The sequence below is a fragment of the Triturus cristatus genome, chromosome 3_1, assembly GCF_964204655.1.
Source record: "Triturus cristatus chromosome 3_1, aTriCri1.1, whole genome shotgun sequence".
In the NCBI taxonomy this organism is placed as follows: Eukaryota; Metazoa; Chordata; class Amphibia; order Caudata; family Salamandridae; genus Triturus; species Triturus cristatus.
Genome location: NC_140583.1, coordinates 134,106,617 through 134,128,415, shown reverse-complemented (window position 1 = coordinate 134,128,415; position 21,799 = coordinate 134,106,617).

Genomic DNA, 21,799 nt, shown 5'->3' with positions numbered 1-21,799 from the left:
TAACGGGTATGCAGGTCTCTTGCTCGCTGTGCCATAGAATCCTCTGATGAGCCCTATCGAGTGTAAAACCTGTCTCGATTGCTTTTGTTCCCCTTTAGAGTAGGTATGGTCTGGTAGTTTGGGCTGGACTGTTTCTTTTAGAGCAAGACATACTTATATATGATAGCTTCCCATTTGAAGTCCACAGTGGGCAAAAAATGATGGACTAGAATGCAACCCTAGCAAATCCCACTGACTTTTAATTTTGAAAGTTTTTCAACAATCACCTTTTGTTGTTTTTTGACAATACCAATCTTATGGTACAGTACAATGCCTGGTTTTGCTGATCATCATCCTATGGCTGCACAGGAATCAGGAAAGGGTAAGGCGCTTCTAGACCTGCCCTGGTCAGAGCGGTTGAACAGAATGGGGCTGCAGACAGCAACTTCTTAAAACAGGCAGCGCCAAAGACAATGGCTCTCACTTTTTCAAACTAATGGCTTTACCAATGCTTTTTAGTGATGCTATACAGCATCGGGAGGGATCACCGTGCTGTCAAAAATCTGCAAAAGAAGAAAAGAGTGATAGGAAAGTGTGTATGTGTGTCATTACGCTGCAGGTGGCAATGTCATCTTGAATGCGTGCGCTTGCATGATAACACATGCCCGTGTCTGTGTGATGCCGTAGGTGCACATGTGCATTACCATGCATGTGCTTGCCTACAGAATGTCTCAGGCATTTTTTTATTTACTTTTTTTACTCACTATTCCAAGATGGTAGTCAGCACTTGGTGGAGTAAATTTTGAAATATTAATTTTTACTTACGCAAAGTTTTTTTTAAACAAAGCAGATCAGCAGAAAATTGCAGCTACTGCGCCTTCCTAAAAAATTGTAGAATTTTTTTTTTAAGGACTGAGAGCAGTGGGATAGCAATGGAGAAGAGGGTAGCAGAGCAGTGTATGAGTTTGAGTGTGAAGGAAGGAGGATAAATAAAAAACATATATGTATTTAGAAAAGCCAGAGATGGGAAAGCAATGGATAGGTGAAAATAGGAGGGAGCAACATAGAGTATGTGGTGTAGGAGAGTGGGTAATTGAGTGGAGATATGCAATGCTAAAACAAAACGCACAGTGCAGAGAGGGGGAAAACCCATGCTCTCACATGGAATGCTAATAGCAACAGAAAACAAGTGTTGGTAAATGCATTACGTTTTGCCTGTGTGGTTCATAATAAGCTGTTTTTTGTGTAGTTTGTAGCTGGCTAAGTAGTTGTACAATATAAGTTACTGAAAGTCTGTTAAAGTGTTATGACTTCCACTGAGGAGCGAGGCCCGGAAATTACTAGAGGACCCCATTTCCATAGAAGAAGTGACAGCTGCAGTCTCTGATTTACGATCAGGGAAGGTGCCAGGGCCAAATGGATTCCCGTATTTTACAAGGTATACGTGTCTCAATTGAGCTTGTCTTACCTGAACACAGTTCTTGAGGCACTGCAGGCGGCTCGGCTGCCCACACACCGAGATTGCAGTGTTTCTGAAACCAGGATATCCCCCAGAACAACATGTATCTTACCGCCTGGTATCCCTCCTAAATCTGGAAGCAAAACTATTAGCAAACATCCTAGCTAATCACTAAGAGCAGGGCCGCTGATGTTGGTTTTGATACAGCCAGATCAGGCGCTCTTTATGCCCCATAGAGCAACACACCACAATATTTGATGGGCCCACAATGCAATAGCAGCAGTAGATCGATTAGACAGACCATCTACAATGCTTCTAGCAGATATGAATAAGGCGTTCGACTCAGTTAGCTGACCATACCTTTTTACACTCGTGAAATGAGTAAACTTTGGTGAGCGCTTTCTGGCATGCTCACGATTACTGTATACGGACCTGAAGGCCGCCGTATGAGTAGCAAGTAGGGTCTCGTCATCCTTCCCCAAAGAGCAAGGTAACAGACAGGGCTACCTCCTGTCACCATTATTATTTGCCTTGGCCATTGAATCATTGGCGGCCTGGATTCGTAAAGATGCCCTGATCCGCTGATTCGAATGGAACATAGATATCTGATCGCATTGCACTACGTGCAGATGATGTTTTATTCTTTCTCACTTACCCACATTAATCGGGTCTCAGACTGCTCCAAATAATGCGAATTTGGGGAAAACTTCCGGCTTCTATATGAATGTCACTAAATCCATCTTATGGCCACTACAGGGGACACTGGATAATAGCAGATGGGCGACGGAATTGACACCTGCTCCAGATGGCATGAAATACCTAGGGGTCTTTTTTTTCCAACTGCCAACGGACCGCATGGGAACGTAATCTGGGATCCATAACCGAAACGGGCAAAGGAGACATTAGGACTTGGACAGGACTACCCATATCCCTGTATGGAAGGTCTGCAATATTCAAAATGCTTTCCCTCCCACGACTACTAAATTCGGACAATTTCTGTGGAGGGGCTGCACGTCCTGGGTTGCACTGCACACCTGCTTCCAATCCACCTACTGCGGGGGCATTGCCGCTGCGGACTTTCAGTCATATCATGCAGCAGCGCATCTTCAAGTTCTCAATGACTGCTGGTATGGCTCAAGAGAAAATCCAGCTTACATATTTATATAGTAGATCAGACGTTCGAGATTCACCCCTCGTCACAAGAGTCGTGATACTTCTATGGCGCCAATTTCTCCGCACCATGCGTTGGTGGGGCTGCCTCACATGCAAGACATAGTTATGGCGCAATTGACTACTACCTCAGCTGGCTGCTCTGCAGAGATTTAATGATAGGACCAGCTAGGGATCTCCTGTTTAGGAGACATTATGCATGGCCACACCCTTAAATCGTTTCAAGACATAAGCAAAGAATATTCCATGTCTGAAGCCACGCACCGACACCTTATATAGCTGATCTAACGGGATTGCCAGATTTTAACCCACTAGAAGAAAAGTGCTGATGGTAGACCTAGGCGACCATAAATTTCAAAAATCTATCAAACACTTATCACAAACAGCTGAACCACAACATACATGGCCCCCCTGGGTAATGATGGCTGGACAGAAGCCCTAGACTTCCCTAAAACGGCGGCTATCTCACCGCACCATTGCATAATCCAGTTTAAATACCTTCACAGGGCATATTACACCAGATATACCTTCACAGGGCATATTACACCAGATAAAAGTTGTGGAAAGTGGAGCTAATAGCATCCCTGGAATTTCTTCACAGTGGGCACGCTGAGGCCACATTCCTCCATACCGTATGGACCTGCATGGATTCTGTGGAGGTGTGTTGACATGTCTCATGGACGTTCTGGGATGGGAACTACCTAGATCTCCAGAATTAGCTCTATTCCATACCACTGACAGGATAGGAGGCCTCCAATATAAATCTCAACTTTTAGTTTTGGGTTTTACAATCGCCAAGCGGGACATAGGAGTCAACACCCGTCCCCCTCCCATCTAGCCCTCCTCCGATCTGCTAGGTCCAACTACAAAAAACACATACTCAATGTAAAGGCTTCCTTCTTCTGCACACAACTTGATAGAGCAAAAATAGACCTAGAGAATTATTCAGCATCATCAAAAGCCAAACAACCCCTGCCCCAAAAGATGACGGCCTTCAAATGAGAAATATGAAGAAATTGATAAATTCTTCTCTGACAAAATCACCAAAATAGATCAATCCTTCCTCTTAAATCCACTCTCTCCCAACCCACTATTTTCTAATAACAGTTCTCCTGAATCCCCATCTCCATCAAATCCCCCCCCCCCGGTCCCTTCCCATCTCTCGTCTATTACCTTCCCACCTGAATCCAACTCTTTTCTCCCCCAGCAACAAAAAAACAATGCCTCCTGGCAAAATTTTCACCCTGTCACCGAACACGAAGTCTATAACATCATCATTAAGCTAAAACCATCCTCTCACACCAAAGACCCACTGTCCTCTAACCTTGTCCAAGACCTAAAACATATCATTGCCCCAATCTGCACCACCATTATAAATTCCTCCCTGGCCACGGGGTGTGTTCCCTCTTCCCTCCAATTGGGGCAAATCACACCCATCCTCAAAAATCCCAACGCAGATCCCAACGACCCAAATAACCTCCGACCCATCTCTAACCTCCCTCTTCTCTCCAAAGCCCTTGAAAAATGCACCCTGCTCCAACTGGATAATCACATCAACACTTTCGACCTCTTCGACTCACTGCAATCTGGCTTCAGAAAAAGATGCAGCACAGAATCTGCCATGCTCAATATTGTTGATGACATACATCACTCACTCGACAATGGCGAGTTTTGCCCACTCATTCTCCTAGAACTATCCACTGCGTTTGACACAGTTAACCACACTGCCTTACTTAACACTCTTAAAGTCCGCTTTGGCCTTAATGGCCATGTCCTCAGTTGGTTCACCTCCTTCCTCCAACACAGAACACAGCAAATCAAAATAGAGAACGGCCTTTCAAACCCCACTTCAATCTCCCTCGGTGTCCCCCAGGGATCCATTCTCTCTCCTGCTCACTTCAACCTCTTCATGGAACCCCTCACCCTCATTCTCAAACAAGCAGAAATCAATTACCACCTCTAGGCTGACGACACTCAACTTTACTATAAGATTAAATCCCACTCTGATGTCCTACACCTCAATGACACCTTGACCAAGATCCAATCATGGTTCCACCATAATCAGCTAAAACTCAACCCTAAAAATACCGAAATCATTCTCTTCTCCCCTAAAAACAACCCACTCCCCATACAAGACTGGATGTCCGACCTTAATGCTCTCAACTGCTCTCTCACCACTTCCAACTCAGTCAAATCTCTAGGCAACATCATTGATAATAGCCTTGCCCTTACCTCCCACATAAAAACCTCAGCCAAAGGAGCACTCTTCACTCTCCGTCATCGCAAGAGAATTAAACCCTTTATCCCGGCTGATGACTTCAAATCTGTTGTCCAATCGCTGATCTTGTCGAGAATAGTCTATGGTAACACTATCCTCGCTGGAACACCTAAAGTACACCTTGCAGCACTCAAACCTGTGCTCATCATAGCTGCTAGACTTACCTCTGACTACAAACGTTTTGACCACATCTCACCCGCCCTTAAAACCCTCAAATGGCTACCCATCGAAGGCAGATCCACCTATAAGATTACATGAATCACACACAAAGCCCTTCACCAAAACACCCCATGTTACCTCTTTGACAAACTCCACAAAGCGGGCTGCACCCGACCGACGAGGAGCACCACCGCCCTCATTCTTATACCCCCTCTGTTAAAGAAGAAATGCACACAAGATCGCTACGTCTCTGGCAACTCTCCTTCCATCTGGAACTTCATGCCTAAAGACCTATGCTGTAAGCCTTCCTACTTCAACTTCAAAAAAATCTCAAATTGTACCTCATCACCAAATATCGGGGTCCATAATACCTACCTCTGACACTGTCTACCACTCTGCGCCCCCGTCAGGAACCCCTCTATTGCCCTCCAATTCTCTCCCCTCCCCATTCTCCCTCCTAACTCCCCCTTACGCTACTCTTTCCCCTCCCCCTAACCCGCCTCCCTGCCGCTATCGTTACTTATGACATATAGCCTTACGCACGGCCTCCCACTGATCTCCTATACCCCTAACTCCTACTCTCTTTGTCCCCCTCCTTTATCTTTTCTTTTTCACTTTCACCCAACCACCTTCGCCTAATTACTCTCTGCGCACTTAAGCTTAATATAGTACCTTTGTAAATAGCATTTGAATTTATCTGCTTTCTTTGTTATATTGGTTCCATTGCAATGTTTTTGATCAAATGTTTTGAGTACCGTACCTCCTCACACTCCTGTAAAGCGATCTGATACCCCTGGGTCTAGCCAGCGCTATATAAAACCTTTAACATAAATAAATAAATAAATAAATAATAGCCAATTATGGAAAGCCAATACATCACCACGGGTGGGGCATGGAAGAGGGGGGTGGATTTTTGTATGGGACTGGAAATTACAGTCTTCAAAGCACTGAGGGGGATCACTTTGAAGTCTCCGGAGTCAACAATAAAAGAAGTATAGACAAAGAAATACAGTCATATAGATGAGGAAATTTCCCAAGCACTGTGATACCGAAATATCTGGGACGTTGCTTAAAACATTATCAGAGACACATGGACATACTACATTGCCGCATGTTTAAAGTTTTATTGGTTCTGTTTTTCATATATAACGCCAAGATGTGTCTTACTGTGCTTTAAGTATGTGTCTATGACATCTTGGGTTTTCTTATGGTACAAAACTCAATAAAATATGTTGTGAGCAAACAAAGTGTTATGACTTGTTTATGTACAAAAAGGCAATATATTGCACTGTTACACGCGGTATAGTGCAGGTAAGTAATAACATTTTGAAAAATGAAAAGAAAGAGGGAATTAATTGATGTAATAACAATATTATGTGTTTAGAGGAGTTCTGCCAACTGTTGGGCCCGGTGCCACTGCACCTGCTGCACCATTCAAATCATGCCCCTAATGCCTGCAAGATAATTGCATTTCTGACTGCCTATTTAATAGTAAAATATAGCAATATTTGGTGTTTAAAGGAATTATAACAACTTTTGTTCCAGATGCCCTATTGCCTGTAAGGTAACTGTGATTGTGACTGCCTGTTTAGTAGTAAAATATTGCAATATTTGGTGTTTAGAGGAGTTCCTAGAGCTTTGGGCCCCGGTGTCACTGCACCTGCTGCACCATTGAAACGAGGATCCTAATGCCTGCAAGGTAACTGCACTTGTGACTGCTTGTTTACTAGTAACATTTAGCAATTATATACATTCAATGCGGTTCTTAGAGCTTTTGGGCCAGGTGCCACTGCACCTGCTGCACCATTCAAATCAAGACCCTTTTAACTGAAAGATAACTGCAATTAGGGCTGCCTGTATAATTGAGTTGATGTGAATGTTTGGTACAGATTCTTGTCCAGAAAGAATCCTAGACAACTGGTAAATCCCAATTTGTTCCTTTTCGCTTTTAACCCTGCATCTCTTGATTCCAGTTTTCAATTGTGATCTCATGCAATCAATATATGCTGACGCTCTCTTGATTGTAAACTTATTATACTAAGAAATATACACGTAATGTGATGGTAGAGTTAACGAGTGAGAGGTTTTTATTTCAGAACTATCATTCAAATTCAGAATTATTCTTCATACAATGTATGTGGTGATTTAGCTGGTGTGAGCCACATGACATTAAATATCTTTACGCAGGGATGTGTGAAGTTTCAAAGTTTTTGTAACCTTCCCAAGATGTATGAAAAGCTTCAGTTAGCCTGCAAGGTATTTAGTGTTGGGACATACGAGTTAAAATCGAGATTTCTGAGCTTTTAAGCCAATTTATTTTACATATTGATTTCCCTTTAAAAAACTGCTCTTCAGAAAAAAGATTTTGCAGAAAACAATTAAGCTCTGATTTCGACAAACTCTGAAATAATAATTTGCGAGAAACTGGAGTTTTTGCCGGAATCAATATTCAAAGTTATTAAGAACAAATAGCACTCCTTAGCACACGTCTATCAATTCTTAGAGTGCCCTGAGTACATAATGTGATCTGTCAGTACAAAGCATAAATAATGGACAAGAAATAGTTCTTCTTTCTTCTATCACTTTTGATTTAATATGCATGTCTTCGCAAGTTGTCTTCTACAGCCAACACGTGTTTCGTCGCATTCGGGAGGTCGTCCTGCGACTTTCTCAAGGCTAATTGGTGTGAAGAGTAAGTTTCTTTGTGTGGTGATAATTCCAACCCACAAATGGTTTCTGGGGGGGTGGCGTCACTGTTAAATGGGTAGAGTAGTCTTTGAGTTAAAAATCTTCTCAGATCTTGTTATACCCTACTTAATTGTATAACATGTACTCCAGCCCTGCTGTCTCTAGCTGCTCAGCCAGAGCGTGAGATGGTCATGGAATGTTGGTGTGCCTGTGATGCATGGAATGTCTGGGTGTCTGAGTGGATGAGTGTTGGCAGTTAGAGATGGGCTGAGCAGCTAGGCAGGCTGCTCCTGGTGGTTCTGGTACCACACTAGGCTGGCTGGAGTCAAGACAGATGTGACCTGTACTGGAGACTGAATAAAGAAGACTTAATAATACCTCCTGGCTCCAGGTGTCTATCTTCATAGATCACAACAGATCTCTTCCTGTTATACAATGTCCGCTTCTCCGAAGCCACCGCTTGATTTGGAATATTCGACTTAAGTGGATAATTCTGCTGCAATATTCCTACCATTACAAAAATGGGGTAGCCCAGTAAATTAAGGACCTGGGTGTAATCTTAATACAAAAGACAATGGTCCTGAATTAATATTTCATACACAAGAGCAAAAAGGCTCTTACTTAGTTGAATGATCTACTAAGTCATGAGCTGAGCAGGGAAAAAGATTTTGAGTAGCTCACAATATTCAATATAACATTTCAATATAAAACGCAACATCCAAACTAATAAATCACCGGATATTTACTTCATTTTTGGCAATTTAATTACAGAATTCAACTCAGGGTTGCTCCAGAGGGAATGTGCATATAGCAGAAGCGCTAAAGGGTGAGTGAGTGAGGAGAAGAGTGGTAGAACATAGTAGCAATAAAAATTCTTAAATTCACAAAAGAAGTAGACGGTCGTAATTCACCGTCACAAACAGAACCTGGTCACGTTCACAATTTACAACAATATAGTTGAAGACAAATTAATCGTCTGGCCCGGAAAAGGTATTGCGTGTCCCAGGTGGTAGAAGGGGCGTTGACGTTTCGACCCGTCTAGGGGGCCTTAGGGGAAGTTTGGACCTCGCCCATGCGGGTATTCATCAGGACCAGAAGGGCAACCTGAGTGACTCCTAGAAGACGTCTAGTGCCTGAAAATTTCAGGGCCCCTTATTATTAGGGGCGCACAAGGTGCTAATTCCAGACGTCCCTCGTAGTGCAGGGGTAGATTGTCTGGGTTCTTCAGTCAAAGAATGTAAGTCTCTTGGGATGATCAGTTTCAAGGACGAACAAAGAGGACGTCCTCGCGGTTGAGCGCGGAGTTAGCAACCAGCGCGTTGAGAGGCTTCCACAACCGATTAACTCGGCTTTTGTTCGTCCTTGAAACTCATCATCCCAAGAGACTTACATTCTTTGACTGAAGAACCCAGACAATCTACCCCTACACTACGAGGGACGTCTGGAATTAGCACCTCGTGCGCCCCTAATAATAAGGGCCCCTGAAATTTTCAGGCACTAGACGTCTTCCAGGAGTCACTCAGGTTGCCCTTCTGGTCCTGATGAAGACCCGCATGGGCGAGGTCCAAACTTCCCCTAAGGCCCCCTAGACAGGTCGAAACGTCGACGCCCCTTCTACCACCTGGGACACGCAATCCCTTTTCCGTTCTAGACGATTTATTTGTCTTCAACTATATTGTTGTAAATTGTGAACTTGACCAGGTTCTGTTTGTGACGGTGAATTACGACCGTCTACTTCTTTTGTGAATTTAAGAATTTTTATTGCTACTATGTTCTACCACTCTTCTCCTCACTCACTCACCCTTTAGCACTTCTACTATATGCACGTTCCCTCTGGAGCAACCCTGAGTTGAATTCTGTAATTATATTGCCAAAAATGAAGTAAATATCCGGTGATTTATTAGTTTGGATGTTGCGTTTTATATTGAAATGTTATATTGAATATTGTGAGCTACTCAAAATATTTTTCCCTGCTCAGCTCATGACTTAGTAGATCATTCAACTAAGTAAGAGCCTTTTTGCTCTTGTGTATGAAATATTAATTCAGGACCATTGTCTTTTGTATCAAACAATATTCCTTCAGCAGGGAGTTCATTTCACCAGCTGAAATACAGACAAACCTACACCCCGGAATAGGGTAATCATTCGGGGTTAACTTGCGGAGTTCACTACGGTAGCAAAGATTCCCTCAGTAATTCGGTATTGCTTACCGGTAATGCCCATGCTCTTTGACATCGTGGGGTTACCAATCCCTTTGGAATCAATAATTACTGATTCCAAATGTGAAATCCAGGTGTGAAAGGACTGCACCGGATATCCCCATCATGCTCAGAATTATTGCACAGTATTCGGTGAATCTGCAATTGCATCATACAGTGACATGACGAAACTTGACCCGACCACCCCCTTGAAGGGGGGCCCTTCCAAAGTTCACAGATGAGAACCCCCACATTCAAGACCCGTCAGAAGCTTTCAGGCCAGGAGCCCCGCTGCCCGTGCACACTGCTGGAGGGGGGCTCCCTGTAGCTCTACCCCCTTCTTCCCCCCACTCACACACGCGCAGCGCGTGGACTATTTTTACGCCACTGATATCATGCCCTGCACAGAAAAGCGCTCCTAATTGTAAGTTAAAGGTGTGTACATGTTTTCACATGACGCCATTATGCACGTAGCGTAAGTAGCGCTCCACTGGCCCAATCCAGCCTAGGTTGGATTGGGCTGGACCAGTGGTTAATTTGTAAAGATATAAATCCCGGGGCACTCGTCAGAAGGCAGATTGCACCAGCCCATTCTGGAGTCCTCCCGCCTGGCTGCACCAGGGAGCTGCTTTCAGGGTAGGGTGGTGCGCCATGGACACCTACATGCCCCAATCCCATGGCCCCATTCTAGGGACTGGGATAAGCATTTTTTTCCAGGGTGTATTTTGATTTCCACTCTGGTACTGGGGTCAAGCTGATTAACCATTAATAAAAATGGAAGGTGAGGATAGATATCGCGGCAAGGCCAAAATAAAAACATGAAACTTCTCAAACTTTTTATAGAGCGAAAAATCGTCATTGTTTGCAAGAGTTTATCAGCGAAAACAACCCTTCACAATCCCTACCGTGTTTATTATTTTACTAGAGATGTATTTACCCTGTGGAGCGCAGGGTGTGATGAGTGAAACAGTCCTTGTGTGACGGGCATTGATTGCTGTGTTTGTATCACGTCATGCTGTGCGCGCACTCCGGAGGAAACTGTTTTCTTACTTTCAAGCAGTTGTCAAACTTCTTTTTGGGCAGGGCGAGTGAAAGGGCGCTGCCACAGCCAGCATTTTGTGATGCACATCTATATTTTTTCAAACAGCATCAATCTCGCGCGCGAGTCAGACGAACAATCCCGCGCGGCGGACGCGTAACAACGCCCGCTCGCATCCATCACGCCGATAACGAGTTGGCAAATTGCTGTTTTACTGCAAGCTAAAGAGGCAACCACTTCACGGGGTGTCACCGCAAGTGTGAAGGAAGTGCCCCGAGGGCAGTTCACAAGGACCCTTTCTGTAAAGCATGAATGGGGGCGCTTAATTGATCTTTAGAAAGATCGCACCTTCCTGCTACTCCCTGTTCATGTTGTGAAGAGATTTTAGCTCTCACGGTGGATTTTATTTAGCCCTGGTGATTTCTCAGCAGCAGCCACTGTTCTATGTCTAATGGATGGGAGCAACGAAAAGGGAATGTGGGAGGGCCTAAAGTACAACGAAAGCACTACAGCTGGTACGTTAACCTAACAACCTGATTACATTGGTTCACTATTAAACAAAATGTAGCGCAACGGTCAGAGCAGTCGATTAAAGAGCTGGGCAACCGGGTTCGAGTCTCGGCGTCGGCTCAATAGCCTGTTATTCGGGGCACACCACTTAAGCTCCCCCTGCCTACAAAAATAAATGTGGCATTGTGTAATGTAACTTGTGCTCCATTACCTTCAGGTGGAGTTCGCACTACATAAAACTGCAAAAAGAGAGAGAAAGATGAGCAAACAAAAACTTTGTTTGAAACAGGCCTATCTGCAGAGTGCAGTGGATAGAGTGGAGGAGGGAGAGGAAATGAGAAAGAGGAAGAAGGAGAGTAGAGAAAGAGGGGAAGAAGAGACATACAAAAGAGGGCATGAAAGGAGAGTGTGTGTGTGAAGGAGAGGGCAAAAATAGAGAGTGAGATAGAAAAGAGAGTGGAAAGTAAAGAGAGAGAGAAAGAGCAAGAAAGAGAGAAATGGAGTGATGGATTGAGAGAAAGGTTCTGAATTCTGATTGCAGAAAGGCCAGACTGTTCAGTGGACTAATTCGTGTACTGTTGGGATCTGTGTCTTTGACCTCATGGTACTGGTTTGAATCGTGGTGGCTTGACTTTCATTACCCCACAGTCGAGTCGATAGCCTCAGTATTATTGAGGTGGGTAACAATATGCATGTGCTATTACTGACAAGTAGGCCTGGCCGGTAAACTCTGCTCCGTTCGCGGAGTTTGGGGAGTATTTCTTCTCTTGTGGCTCGCCAACATTAAGTTGGCGAGCAAGGAAAATCCAATGCTAGACCAACTCCCAGCGAGATTTCTCAATGCGAATGAGAAATCTGCTGTTCGCGTTGAGGAAGCTGCCGCTCAAGTAAGAACATCTACTTGAGCGGCAGAAAGAAGCTGCCACCTCTTGCGCTACGCTTGGTGCCATTTGCACTGAATTTAAAGTGCGGGACAAACACCCAGGACCAAAAATTAGAGCAAGCAGCACAACTTAGAGAAAGGCGGGGCAGGCATCGGCCACGCCAAAAGTATTGCGGTCGTGCCGGCCCCTGACGACCATAGAGGCGGGCCTGTCGCACACGGTGGTGGCGCGACAGGCGTGCCTCGCCAGTGATTGGTCATTGGTCCTGGCCGTGACCCAGAAGTGATTGTAATCACTTCCGGGTCACACGTTGGGCTAAAACCAGGCCGGTTAGGACCGGCCTGGCATGGAACTAGCATAAAAGGCTGGGGAGCGTAGGAGCCTGTCTCTTTGCTCCCCGCTCCCCCAGCCTGCTGCACCAGCCTCGCTATGAGGCTGTAACTTGATTTCCCCACCCACCATCCCCTAAAGCAAATATTGTGTGGTAAATTATTTTGTTTTATTCACAGGTTCGCATTGGTATTGTTGTACTGTATGCTATCATATTTTGTGTCTCTTTTGTCTTTAGAAGTGTGTTACTTTTACAGGTCGTCTATCGTCGTATTTAGTGCTATTCCTTGGTCAGGCGGTAAGGTCCTGATTGGTGAGCAGTAAATTTAAGGTCCTTAGAGGACGGTGCCATTCTTGAATGGGGTCGCCCAAGGGGGAGGGATAAGTGGTCTCTCCTAGAACTCCAGGGGCAGTTACAGCCGGTTGGCTGGATGGGTGCGGGGGAGTGGGGAGTCACGCTTTCCCTAGGCTGGTGGGCCACCCCGTACGTGCACAATGGTACCAGTAAACGGCACAGAACTGCAAGTGCCCCTTATGGAGATAATATACAGAGCGTACGGGGGTAACCGGGGGGGGAGTACCCTCACGGTGAACGGGCCCTCTGCGCATGCGCACTCCGGTTGGAGGGCGGGCATAATTTGATAAGGATCTGACACCAGTTATTGACTTTGCCGTAGGCTCAAATAGGGATACGCACAAAAATTAACTGCTATTATGGTTATTGATGATAATATGTTTAGTTTCGGATAGTAAATACCTTGTACTGGACATATGTTAAGGTTAGCCATCTGTACTTATCAATGTAATCAATGTAATGAAATGTTTTCTGCGTATTTTGTAAATATTGTATATATTAATTATGTTTTAAGTTTTATGTTAATAAATACGGCCGGGGTTTTTTACGACCCCCAAATCCAAAACTCTTCTCATGTCATTATCTGGGTCTTGATAAGGGAGGAGGGGGTGTAGGTAGTACCTGGCCATACCTCACTGTGCTGCTTGCAGAAATCCACACGGCAGAGGTTTTTGTCACTTTGCGGAGTTTCCTGTAGTGGAACTCTGTGAACTACATCCAGGTCTACTGCCAAGGCACCCACAGGTGAATGTGTGCTTTTAAAAGTAGAGGTGGGCGAGCCAACAAATTAACAGGGAGAGCCGAGTCAAGGGCCCGACTTGGGCGTAAGAGCCCGTGTACGAACTGATCTAAGCTGAACTGAGCCCTGAAAATAGTTGGCATGTAAATTGTGCAACAAACATCATACACAAATATGATAAAGTCTACTAAAATTCAAAAAATTGTATTGCTTCAACACGTGTAGAGTTTCACTTAAGTAATTATATTTATAAAATGTATTCCGATGTTCCCATTCCTCTATACATGCTTCATTTTACTGACATAAATGTTCTATTTCTAAAACAGGGTTGTCCTTGTTTGAATTCGTTACCTTATCTGAAGATTAAATAGAAACTCTTTTATGTCAGACTAAGTCCAGTTCTCTGCTTCCACGTATATTCCTCCATTAGTGATGAAGCAAGTCTCCCCTTAAAAAACCCATGGCTGACACATCTATACTTATGAACTACAGACCCATCTCTTTATTACCTGCTTCATCCAAGATTCCAGAAGAAGGCATACAGCTACAAAACACGGCTGATCTTGAAATAAAACATCTGCTAGATGATTCTCTATCTGGCTAATGGGATTGTAGCCATGACTGATGATATGAGACTAATCTTGGACCAGTGAGGTTCTGCTGCACTGGTCCGTAGGCATTCAACACTGTCTCCTGAACGGTCTCCTATCATGCCAAACTAACTTTAGCATTGTCGAAAAGAAAGTCAAACTGTTTCAGTCTTTTATGTGTGACAGATGCCAAACTGTCACCTAACATCGTTTTGAAACTCAGTACTGTTCTGTACAGTGTGGGGTACATTTATATCTCCCTGCTAGCTGAGTTAATCAAATCATTTGGGTTCAATATCATCTCGTATGCTGATGATACACATATTATTATTGCCATTAGAAAATATATTTCTACTACACAGGCACATTTTGTCAAAGTATGACAAGAATCTGTGGCTGGATGTGTTAAAATTGCTTCAAAATTAATGGAGACTATACAGAGGTATTGATGTCTGGCAAGCTCTCCTTGTTCTGGTACCCCAGCTGTAGACCAATAGTGACGCGGCAGGCGCGCCTCATTAGGGATTGGTTTGTCCGGTTTGCGCCCCAGAAGTGACAATAATCACTTCCGGGGCGCGTGTCACCCTAACGCCAGGGGGCCTGTTAGAACCGTCTCCTGGCCTGAAGTTTGGGGCAAATAAAAGGCTGGGGAGCGGCAAAGACAGCCTCTTTGCTCGCCGCTCCCACAGCCTGCAACAGGACTCCCTCATCCTCACTAGGAGACTGTATTTTAAATGTCATTTCTTTTCTCACTTTAGTTCGGCACGTCGGATTACGGAGATACAGCCTCACTGGGAGACTTAACAACCCTTGTGCTTTGTTTTTCCAGGTCGCGCTAGAGGGCAGTGCGGTGTAATTTCTCAGCATCGCTCGATCGTCTCAATCACTTAGTTTCGGCGGGAACAGGGCAGCAGCCACTTCGAGTGGGAGCACCCGATCAGCATTTTAAAGTCTGGGATTTTTTCGGCAGGAACAGCACGACCGGGCAGCAATTTTAGGGGCCAGGAACAGCGTCCCATATAGGTACTGGGGACATCCTCAGCCTCGCTAAGAGGCCTCACCTGTTTCTCCTTTTGTTGTTCCAGAGTGGGAACATCGGCGTGACATGGGGACATTGAAATCGATGAGCTACAGCGCCAGCAGGTGGCAATAGCACCAGCATCGGCAGCCAGATGCAGTGTGGGCAGCTGCCTCGGACTCGGGAGGCACAGCAGCTCCTCAGTTGTGCTTGGAGGCTTCACTTGATCTGTTCTTTGTGTTTTTAGGAAAACAATCAGGGAGTGGGACTGTGCTGAGCACGCGGTTGCGGCAAAGTAGAGCAGCTGGTGTACCGGGATTGGGGTCGATCTCAAGCTGCAGCAGCGTGGGTTTTTGGACAGCTTCTCCTTGGATCATCAGCAAAAGGTTGCCTTAAGGGGACACGGACATGCCTGCATTCCAGCGCTTCCGGGAGCCAAGCAGGGTTTTGAGAATCTCACCCTGACCCACTGGATTAGCTGGTGGGAGTGGCTCTGGTTGCAATGGTGCTCGTGGCCGGTTGTGTACCCTACTACGGTTTGGAAGGTAAGGGTCGGGGCAGTGTCCCAGGCCTCGGTGTGGCTGTTGATTGTTTTTGGGTATGCTAGTGTAGGTTGCTCCAAAGGTGCCTTTAAGCTTGTGGGGCGCTGTTGGGTTGGGATAGCTGGTGACACATCCTTACACAGGTGTTTTTTCGCAGCTTTTCTGGGTGTTTTAAGTGCAATGGCCCATAAGGCAAAGCGGGGCAAGCAGCGCTCCCAAATGGAGAATTTGATGGAGGCAATGATGCGAAAAATGGTGGATATGGAGGATAAATTAAAGAAATTTGATGAAATGGGACAGGGCATTTCGGACCTTAGAGATAAAGTGGACGGGTACGAACAGGTTCCAGACAGGCCCAGACGGCCCAATGTGGTTTCTAAAGCAGCATTTCATCCCCTTCCCAAAAAGAGTAGGTCTAAGAAAGGGGGGGCATCGGAGGGTGAAGGAGCGAATAGATCCATTGAACCAGTGGTCCCTGTGCCAGTTCCCCAGACAAGCGGGGAGGGGGGGAGCCAGGTCCATCTGGGGGAAATGATGCACCAGGCAGTGGTGGGGATGTACCTCCAGCAGGTACAGGAGGGCATCCGGGAACAGCGGGTAGTAGCCCACAGGCCCCAGTTGCCCCTATGGGTGGGGCCACCGCGGGGGGTTCCCCAGTTCCTCAGGATTTGGTATCCAGTTTAGCAGTGGTCCCCCCTTGGTTAGGAAAGATTGAGAACTGGTCTCCGGCAGCTGAGATGTCTGGCAGCGGGGAGGACTTACTTGATAAGGCCAGGCAGATAGTGGCTCAGTTGGACGGGGCATCTGGGGGTAAGCCAGAGAAGGGCTTGGTGCGCAAACCCCTGTCACTCCAGTGGGTGGGGCAACCCCTACTGGGGCCAGCAAAGAATTGCCGGAAAGCAGCCCAGGTGTGGATCCTGCAAAGAGGAAGCCAGCAGAACCAGCGGGGGTAGCCGCATCAGGTAAGCAGCAGACTTTGCCTGTGTTAGGTGTGGGGGAAGCGCGCACCCCTAGGGAACACCTGGCAAGACATGTCACGCAGGAAGTGAAGGAAAACATTTGGAAGGGGAGTTATATAAGTATGTTCTCTTTGCTGCTTGAGGAAACTGAAAGGGAGGAGGCCAGGAAAAAGAAAGATTGGATGCTCCTGAGGGAGTGGGCAAGTGAATTGCAGAAATATAGGATTGAGGATACTATGGTTAACTGGGTGAGGGGCTTCTCAGTTTACATGGCTGTTATGGCAGAGCGTTTCCCAAATTTAGCGGCAGAACTGGCATGCTACCACAGCAGTATCACTGGGGCACATGACAAATATGGTCAGGTAGGATGGAAAGAATATGATTAGAAACTTCAGAAGTCCTAAGGCTTCAGAACCTGCCCTCACTTGGGATCAGATTGATATGATCTTATGGTTAGACCTATTTGGTTGTGTGTCACAAAACAGTGCCAAGGGCCAGTCCTCTCAGTCTTTTCTGTCATTTCCCCCGCTAGTTCCAACAGTGGCGGAGGTAAAAAAGGGTCGTGTTGGGACTTCAACAGGCGCACATGCACTAGGCCTGCACGCACGTGGAAGTTCAAGCACGCATGCTCTTTCTGTGCCAATACATCACACCCTGAATCCAAGTGTTTTAAGAAATCAAAGGATAGAGGGAGTAAGAAGCAGGATTGATGATATTTCCCTGAATAAAGCACGTTCTCCCATTATAACAACTGCATTGATCCCATGGTTAAATAGATACACTTGTCCTTTATCTGCCAGGTTGTTGCTAGATGGTTTCAGATATGGTTTTAGGATTCCCGCTCCAGATTATGTAGGGACACCCGAATGCAAGAACCAGCTCTCGGTAAGGGCTAACCCAAGTGTGGCTGCAACAAAAATAGAGAAAGAGCTGCACCTGGGCAGAGTAGCAGGGCCATTTGACACCATCCCATTAAAGAATTTTGTCTGTTCTCCTCTGGGGGTGGTCCCTAAAAAAGAAGCGGGAGAGTTTAGGTTGATTCATAACCTGTCTGCACCTGGAGGGAAATCTTTGAATGATGCTATTGACGATGAGCTGTGCACGGTCAAGTACTCATCCTTTGATCAAGCTGTTGAGATACTCAGGGGTTTGGCCCCTGGCACACTGCCAGTTAGACATCGAGTCAGCTTTCCGCTTGTTACCAGTCTATCCCTTAGATTTTCATCTTCTGGGCTTTCAGTTCCAGGGAAAGTTCTACATGGACATGTGTATGCCTATGGGTTGCTCAGTCTCCTGCGCCTACTTTGAAAAATGCAGTTCATTTTTGGAATGGGTATTTAAACAGGTGACTGGGCACCAGTATGTTTTGCACTACCTTGATGACTTCCTCTTCCTGGGGTCACCAGGCTCCCAGGAGTGTGGGAGGGAACTGCAGGAATTTTGCACGCTCATGCAGAGTTTTGGGGTCCCATTAGCATCAGGGAAGACGGTCGGGCCATCCACAACAATAGAGTTCCTGGGGATAGCGTTAGACTCGACCTAGGGTTGTTCTCGGCTGCCCAAAGAAAAGAACACTAAGTTCAGGTCAGCCTTGCAGCAGTGCTTGGATAAGGAGAAGGTCACGCTGCATCAGCTGCAGCAGACAGTGGGTCAGTTGAACTTTGCGTTGCGTGTCGCGCCTATGGCACGACCATTTTCGCGATCCATCTCACAAGCAATGTCAGGTCTTAAAGAGAAACACCACCACACCTGGCTGTCTGCTGAGGTGAAGCAGGATATGCAGATTTGGATGGCATTCCTGCGTGACTTCAACGGAACGGGAATATGGCCCGGTCCGGTCACTCCTTCCGCTGAGTTGGGTTTAATGACTGATTCTGCGGGTAGTGAAGGGTTTAGCGCCATACTGGGTACTGAGTGGGTGGCACAGTGGTGGCCGGCATGCTGGGTGCTCAGCGGTTTGACCAACAACATTGGTTTTTCTGGAACTGTTCGCTTATCTTTGCGGCATTGTTGGTCTGGCCAGAGCGACTACAGAATCAATCAGTGGTTTTCTGGTCAGACAACATGACAGTAGTAGAATGCATCAATCAGCAAGCGGCAAGGTGTAAGATGATACTCCGTCTGTTGAAGGAAAAAATCTTGTTATGCATGAAGTTAAATATACAATTTAGGGCGAAGCATGTCCCAGGAGTGTTAAATCATGCTTCTGATGCATTCTCTTGTTGCAAGACGCAGGTATTCAGGTCACATCTCCCAGCTGCGACAGAGAATCCAACATCCTTCCCAGAACAACTTTGGCAGACTGGTGCCCCCAACTACCGGACCCTGTGGCAGCTAGCCTAGCACCCAGGACCAGGAGGGCATACGAAGGGGCGTTTTGGGCATACTGTACCTTTTTGGGAAAGGAGTGGGGGGAGAGGTGGCATGACACGGGGGCTGTTCTGTCTTACCTGGGGGCATTGAAGGAGGAAGGGCGCTCAATGGCAGCAAGGCGGCACGTAGCAGCGATCTCTTTCTTTGCGCAAGCAAGGGGTAGGGGGGACCCCACGAATATTTTCACAATAAGGAAAGCTCTGAAGGGATGGCAGCGCCTCCAAGGGTCGCAACCGGACCAAAGGCGGCCTATAGGGTTGGATCTCCTGGCATCAATACTTGGGGCTCTTCTCCAGATTTGCAACACCAGGGCGGAAGCTCTGTTGTTCAGTGCCACCTTTTCACTTGCATTTTATGGCGCATTTAGAATTGGAGAGCTGGTGTCCAAAAACAAACAAGATGAACGGGGTGGTATACAGTCTAGCCATGTTACGATCCAAGGGGACTCCTTGTTCATATCTATTCAGAGATCTAAGACCAATCAGGAGTCCCGCGGGGAGGGAGTGGTGCTGGGCCGGGCACAGAGGAACCGTTGCTGCCCTATCACCAACCTAGAGGCCTTTCTGAGGCAAAGGCCCAGTAGGACAGCAGGGCCATTGTTAATTCATGCTGATGGTACCCCACTCACGAGGTTTCAATTTAAAAGGGTCATGGATATGGCAGTGCAAAAGTCAGGTCTAGATCCCAGCAGCTTTGGAACGCATTCGTTCAGGATAGGTGCTGCCACCGAAGCGGCGGCAAGGGGTTTTACCAGGAGCGAAGTGCAGAGGATTGGCAGGTGGCCCTCCAATTGCTATAAGCACTATGGGGCAGATTTACAAGCCCCTTGAGCAACTTTTGCATAATTTTTCCCATGTTAAAAATGACGCAAAAGTGGCGCAAGGGGCTTGTAAATCTGTCCCTATGTGCGACTGCATATGTTATGAGAACTGCACAGACTATTTTCTGATGCTGGGTTTTCTTTTCTGCTCATTTTACAGTTTCTCAAGCCTGTCACACAGGGGGGAACTGGCGGCAGCGCAGCAACAACATGGTTCGGAATAAGAACGGGAGCATGCCCGGGACCAATGAACACACGTCGTGTGGATCAGTGGTCATTCTTATGTGGAACGTTTAAGAAACTTTTTCTTTAAGGAAATTACGAGATGAGAGCAGGACAAGCAAGCTTTAAGTTATCATTTCATGGACAGGGGTACTGCGCTTTGGTCAATTTAGGGGCTTAGTGTTAGATCTGCTAGACAGGGAAAGGGCTCGCCCCAGCATTATTATCTTACACTTGGGAGAGAACGATCTGGTACACCTGGGTAAAAGGGGGCTGGTTGAAACCCTAATCACTGAAGTGGGTTGGTTGGCACGGATATGATTGGGTCCATCCTGGTTTGTTCACAAATGGTGCCGAGATTCCAATGGCGGGGGGGGGGGGAGAGTCTGTGAGGGCATTGAGCCACTCGGTAAAAAGAATTAATAACAAAATGAGAGGTTATTCAGGGCTCCACATTTACAGACGATCGTCCATGGGTGCATCAGGGGGGAGCCGTGCTTCTTAAAAGACGGCGTCCATTTGTCCAAATTGGGTAATGAAATCTTCATGGATAGCCTTCTGGCTTGGTTAGTTGGGTTTAGAGACAGGGCATGACCTTTCAGTGAGCGTTTGGGGGGCCTGATAGTCGGGCAACTATGCTGGCCTGTGGCGGTAAGGTCATGATTGGTGAGCATTACATTTAAGGTCCTAAGAGGGCGGCGCCATTCTTGAATGGGTTCGCCCAAGGGAGAGGGACAAGTGAACTCCAGGGGAAGTTACAGCCGGTTGCCTGGAAGGGTGCGGGGGGAGGTGAGCTACACTTTCCAGTAGTCTGGTTGGCCACCACGCACAAGGGCGCAAGTAAACGGTGCATAACTGCAAGGGCCCCTAATGGAGATAATCAACAGGGCGTAGGGGGTGATCGGTGTGGAAGTACCCTCCTGGTGAATGGGCCCCTTGCGCATGCGCACTCCGGTTGGATGGCGGGCATAGTTTGATCTGGATCTGGCGCCAGTCATTGATCTTGCCGGACGCTCAAATAGGGATACGCAGAAAGATAAACGTAATTCATTGTGGTATGTTTAGATTCAGATAGGAATGTCTATATATTAGAGATCTGTTAAGGTTAGCAAACATGACATATGTACCTATCAATGTAATCAATGTAATGCAATGGACTTTCTGCGTATTGTGTAAATAATGTATATAAAAATTGTTTTTATGATTAATTTGAATAAATACGGCTGGGGGTTTTAACAACCCCCCCAATCCAAAACCTCTTGTGATAAATGATTTGCCGCCTTGGGGGTGAATGGGAGGCGGTAATCCTGACACCAGTAAAAGGGGCCATTTAGTAGGGGTTGTGGTCATAGGAAGAGGGGTCTAGGCCGTACCTGGCCATATGCAAAAAGCGGTAGCCAGGCTCCTTCTCAGCATCTCTCTCTCTCTTTGAAACAGTTAAGGAGGGTTTATAGATATTTCACTGGCTCTGGGTAGGGATCAGCTTT